The sequence below is a fragment of the Battus philenor genome, unplaced genomic scaffold, assembly GCF_028537555.1.
Source record: "Battus philenor isolate CCGP_79_NKW_IND1 unplaced genomic scaffold, ilBatPhil1.0.hap1 SCAF_7, whole genome shotgun sequence".
Taxonomy (NCBI): Eukaryota; Metazoa; Arthropoda; class Insecta; order Lepidoptera; family Papilionidae; genus Battus; species Battus philenor.
In genome coordinates, this window is record NW_027181737.1 from 9,840,937 (window position 1) to 9,847,262 (window position 6,326).

Below are 6,326 nucleotides of genomic sequence, written 5' to 3' on the forward strand. Positions count from 1 at the left end.
AAGTTCAAAAAAAATGTTTTGAAAAAACTTAAGAAGGATTAATGTTTTTAAGACAGAGTAAGAAAATTTTATCACCATTCATAGTTTTTACATTACATACTTCCTACTTTATAAAAATCTAATGTCGTTGCACTTGACTGCGATGGAATTATCAAAGTAAACAAGTAACGAGCTTAAGGATAATAGCAAACACCTCATTAGATGACGGTGCGAGCGTTAATATTTTTAGTTTTTCTAGAGTATAATCCTCCAACGGTATTTATTAGCACGGCGAACATTCGAGAATGTTCTTTGTGTTCAAAACAGCAATGGTTAGTCGGTAGTATATCGCTTCGGTGAAAAAAATAACTGTTCGTAAACATCTTTTTATTACGTTTTTTTGTTTTTAATAAATCATTATAATATTCTAATATTCTATTTTTTAAGTGTTAGATTGGTAGCAGAAAAGAAAGATATGATATAAGAGAGTATAGAAGTAAAACAAAATCTCGAAGTGACATCAGCGAATGTTATAAATTATTCAAGTACAAGTCTGTCTATTGTTTTTTTTTTTAATTTACGAGTTGTTTGATTCCACTTTTTATTACAATTGTGTTTATTTTATACAGACATAATAAACTTTTACTATTAATCGTTAGTTCAAGTCACGCTTTCATCTAGGTATCGCTATATCTATATTCCTTGTATGTTATATTTATTTATTCTAGAAAGAATAAACATTTTTATGGCAAAAAACATCAGCAATCGATGCAAACCCGCCAAACAAGAACGTCTGGAAGTAACAGTGAACGTAATAATTTGTACTAAATGTAACTTACACTAGTGCTGATGAATGTTCAACTATGCCAGGGTAACGCTTAATCAATCTGTATACAAAATCTATTATAGTTCGTGATATAAAAAAATCAGATCAGAAAAATCAGAAATAAATTATATATCGCGATTTTCAGATCGACGAAGTTTAAGTCACATCTAGCAATAATAGCTGGAACCTCAAAAGAATGCTACCTTATATTGTATTTGTTCAATATGTAATTAAGTATAGATGCTGTACATAAGATATTTATGAAAATTTATTTTGAAACCATATGATTTTTATTTTATCATATCGTTATTTATTTCACCTACCATGCTTTATTTTTCTCTGCGCTTCCCAAAAGGTTAACTGGTGGAGAATGCTCAATTTTTGTACGTACTTATTTGTCAAATAAATAAATAAGAAATACAGTCAATAGTAAATAAATTACAAAATTATAGAATGGCAATTAAAATTTTTAAATAACCGATTTTTTATATTAATTTTTATTTAAAAAGTTATATTTCTTTAAACCTTTATAATTATAAATTAACACGTTCATTTAACGAGTTAGCTTTTTTATTATATATAACAAACGTCGACAAAAAGAAAGTATACCATCGATACTTAAGGGACAACAACTGATATATTTATATTTTAGTGATTCTGGCTCAGGAGGTCAAAAATTTATATATTTTTAATAAAATACATTTGTTATTCAGAGTATCCAATGACAGCAAAACTAAACTGTCTTAATATTTTTGTAATAATAATGTTAAATAGCTGCTCTAATCGATTTTTTAAAGTATTATTTTCATCGGTCGGTCGGTTTTCACAGAACTCGTTTAATTTTTAAAGCTTAAGAAAGATGAATGAGTAATGTATTATATAAAATGATTTTCTCTTTATAAAATTTAAGTACAGGTATATTCAATAAATAAATAAAGAATCAAACTTTTTTATTTCTTTAGTATAGAAGAAAAAAAAGATATTTAAAACAAGATAATAGTTATCAATCAATTCATCATTATTTAAATTTCTACATATCTTTATTCATTACGTACAGACAAATGAATTATTTTAATTTTCAAAATTATGTCCTATAATAAATTGAAGTAGTTAAAATTACCTCCTTGAATGTAAAAGTATACATATCTTCGTTAGACGGACATGACATATTCCAAAATTATTTATAGCAATAATATTAAGAATTTTGCTGTATTTGTACATGTTACATGATTTTCTTATGAAATACTTGTAAAGAAAAAATATCCCACAAAATATGATCTATATAAATAAAAATCGCCAATTGTGTTGCCGACCGCAAAAACCTTCACATCCAGTTAATTTGATTAGTTTTCCTAAAGGCTTAACGAAGGTTCTAATGGGGAAAGAAATGGAAAAATTGCGAAAAAATAGTAAAAAACAATACTTTTCTGTTCTCTCGCGGATCACTAAATATTTCAAAGTACCTGTCCATAGCTGTCAAAGATTTGAGGTTAACTAAAAAAATGTATGGCGTTAATGTAATCTAACAAAAAACGTGGCGTACCATAAATCATTACAATGAAAATATACACTAATTTTTGAAGATAGCCGTTGTTTATCATTAAAACATATAAGGCCAATAAGTTTTAACAGTTCCAAGTCTTACAAAACAACTAATAATTTCACAAAAATATTAAAAAAACAGGTTTATTAATGACTTCGCTGTCGAATTTAGTCCTTGTCGTTATGTTCTATGTCATCTTGTGTTTATATACCGATTTTTTAACATTTACTGCCATCAAAATAAACAAACAATTAAGCGTATCTCATTTATGACATACTATATACTTTTTCATCTTTTTTATTTATAAAAGATTTTGAAATCGCTCGTACAATTAGAACCATGAGTTGAACTCCTTTATTCTAAACGATTTAAAGGTTAAATCGACTTATTCGTTTGTAGAAACTTTGTTTCCCTGTATATAATTTAATAATTTTACATTAATCATGAAATAATTATAGCTATTATATAAAACTAATTATTAAAAAATATGTAAATAAAAAAATATATGCAGACAGAATTTATTGTAGTTTATCTTTGACCGGTAACGTTTCCTTTAAATAATTTTTTCTTTGGTAGCTAATTCAGCTTATTCAATCATCAATTCTAATTTTAACCAATAATCATAAACTAATTGTGAATAAAGGTTCATGTTTTCCATAATAATAAAGGCCAAAAGTAGTAGTTTTTCACATAATAATCAGTGTTATGCTTTAACGATTTATGAAGATGCTACTGAAAACTTAGACAAAACCGTACCACTAATTTATTGTGTTCAACAGAACAGTAAAAATTTTTACATTCTTATTCAGTCTTCTTTCTTAGAAGTGATCTGTGTTTACATCTAGAACCTATCCTTTTCGTAATTGAAACGTGGTACCGTCTTCAAACGGCAGTGGATGTCCTAGGGGTGAAGTGATGATTAATATAATGAAATGAAGATATGAACCACATATTTCCTAGATGCAATAAAAAACTTAATTTCTAGCAGAAAAACGTACGTTATGAAAGTCACTACATATAAAATACTTATTAAAAAATAGGTTACAATTATTCAAATATAAAAAACACTGAACGCTTAGAAGAATTTTAACTAACGACAATAAAAGTCTTTAGACAAAACTATTTTACATTAAAAAAAAAAATTTACTGCAACTTTTAAATAGTCTTTTACATGCATACATATGTATGTACTGGCTGCAAAATGCTATTTGAAACTTACACGCTTGTTAACGGTAATGTTGAGAGTTGCGAACTTTTCAACAAAATATATTATTGCTTGTAGCACATAAGTTACAAAGATCGTGAAATAAACACCTTTTTAAAATTCGATTCTCTGAGACCAATTCAGGTTCAATTTCAGTACTTAATTATGGTATTACGGTATTATGGCAAATGTACTAAAAATATTATTCCTCATGAAATAACTAATACAGATATAGTCATTATCAAAATTCAAAATTGTTTTAAAAGGGAAAGAGTATCATACCGTTAATAATTATTTGATATTAATAGTAAAAACATTTTTGGTTTCTTTTTTAATTAGTCAATGATACTTAATTATTTTTTTATCTATCAGCACTTTCGGAATTTCAACGATAATCATTATAATTTTTCTGTTAACTTTGTTTCTTTTAAGTTTTTATGTGGTTAGTTTCGTTGACAGTAAACAGATAAAATATTTTCTTTTTTGAGTTAATTTTCTTTAAAATTAATTACTAGTACAAATATAATTCTGCATAAAAGAAACATTCTAAGGGACTGAGGGAAAAAAAACTAAACTATGGAATGCTAAAATCTTGTTTAAGTAAATTACTACATTTATTCTTATTGAATAAAAACGTGTCATTCTCCAAAAAAGTTTTAATTTTTTTTTCGATTGCATTATATTTGTTTCGTTTTATTTAAGTCACCACCGTAAACGAACCGGATAAATACATTCATTTATATATACTATAAAAATGAAAGGTATCTGGTAAAATGAGTAGAGTACCCGGCGATATATATTGCACATCGACCTTTGGAAAGAGACAATCGGCTAATTTCTGCTTCGAAGAGCGTTAACTCTGTCGCGCGAAATACAAACAGTCCGGAATCTAAAAAGAGCTGTTAAACATTTGCTTCTTTTGATAAGTCGTTGCACTCGGCTCTAATACTCGCCGTGCTACTTCCTCTGGATCTGCAGGTCCAAGAAGCAGACCTTTTATATGAGATTAAAAGAGGCCATTCCCGGTCAGCTACTTGAGACTTCCACACCCGTCCTGACAGCATGATGTAGTATTATCCTATCTAGAGGAAGGTGAGGAAGCTGTAATGTGTGACTCGCGGCCCAATCTCCGAACTGTCGCAAGCCCTATCATGTTCCAGTCCCTAGCGTTGAGAGTGAAAGAGAACACTGTGAAAGCTAGAGAAAAAGGGGTTGGAAGGAAATGAGAGGGGGCTGGTCAAGAACGCAGCCCTAATGATTAAAAGACGAGAAGTGCCTCGGTTTGTTCGCTAAGCGACAGCTAAGGCTGGATTCGCTTGGCGAATGGAATAGGAGGTATGAATATGAAAGGCAAGACAGCTTCGACACCGAGTAAGTTCTTCCCGGACACTAAGACTCGTTTCTGGCCCAAATGTTTACGGGGCACAAGATATTCGCTCAGTACCTATATACGTTTAAACTGTGGGAGAGTCACTCGTGCACCGCAATAACGAGCTGTCCCGTGTTCGCAAAGAGGAGATGAAAGGGCGAAGTGGAGCTGGAGGTAAGGATAAAGTGTGGCACCATCACTTCCATAAGAGAAAATTAAGAACGCTGCTACAAATTTTTAAAATATTTATATAAAATAATTTAGAAAGTAATAGATAAAAAGAAAAGTAAACAAAAAAATAACATAAAAATTAAATATAAGGTTCAGTAACAGAAGAATTGTAAAATAAGTGACAATAATAAAAGAAACAATGACAAAAATGAAAAATTGTAAACTAAATTGTAATACTAAAAGAATACGGCGAAGGAAAGAGGCGATGTGTGGAATGATTGTGAATGAAAGAAAAGAGTATACAAAAAAATATAAAGAATGAAAGAGGATATAGTAAAAGAACTTGTGAATGATGACCGAAGAGAAAGATTACAAAAAATGTACTGAAAATTATTTCAAACTAAAGAACCTATCACAGATTTAAGATGGGTAAAAGAGTATACAAGAAAATATAAAAAATGAAAGAGGATATAGTAAAAGAACTTGTGAATGATGACCTAAGAGAAAGATTACAAAAAATGTACTGAAAATTATTTGAAACTAAAGAACCCATCACAGATTTGAGATGGGGAAACGAAGTAAATAAAAAAAGAACCTTAGGCCCGCGGACATCCGTTCTTCTCGCCATGTGATGTCCACTGACGCTTCTACTTACCACTCCGCTCAGCTATGTACATACAAATTCATCATATGCGTTGTAAACAATGTCATTTGAGTGACAGATGGCAATGTAATATCTTCTCTGCGTATCTATATTTCGTTTCGAGTATTGAAACCTTTATAGTTTTGAACATACGCCAATTTATTGTAATAACAAGCGGAAGGTTGTCATTATGATCTTAATACTTTGTTTTATACAGATACCCGTCAAAAAAATGATGAAAAAGAAATCATTTAAAAACATTTTAAAAATTTAAATTTATTATCAAAAAGTATTCATCATTTTTTTCAGCTCTGTTCATTTTTTATTAATTTATTTATGGTGGCAAGAACAATTTCAATTTTTAAATGGTATATAGCACAATAAAGTACTCGAGTTCATATCTATTTTTATCTGAAATGACTCTAAAATTTTGTACATTTATAGTAATATATATAATAATTTAGTGACTAAATTATAAAAAAATATATCTAAATTGAAGTTAAACAACAAAAATGAGAAAAGTACACAAGCTTTAGAGTATAGCCTGTTAAGTTTGTCATTAATTGGATTAATACATGTTGCATACGCTGC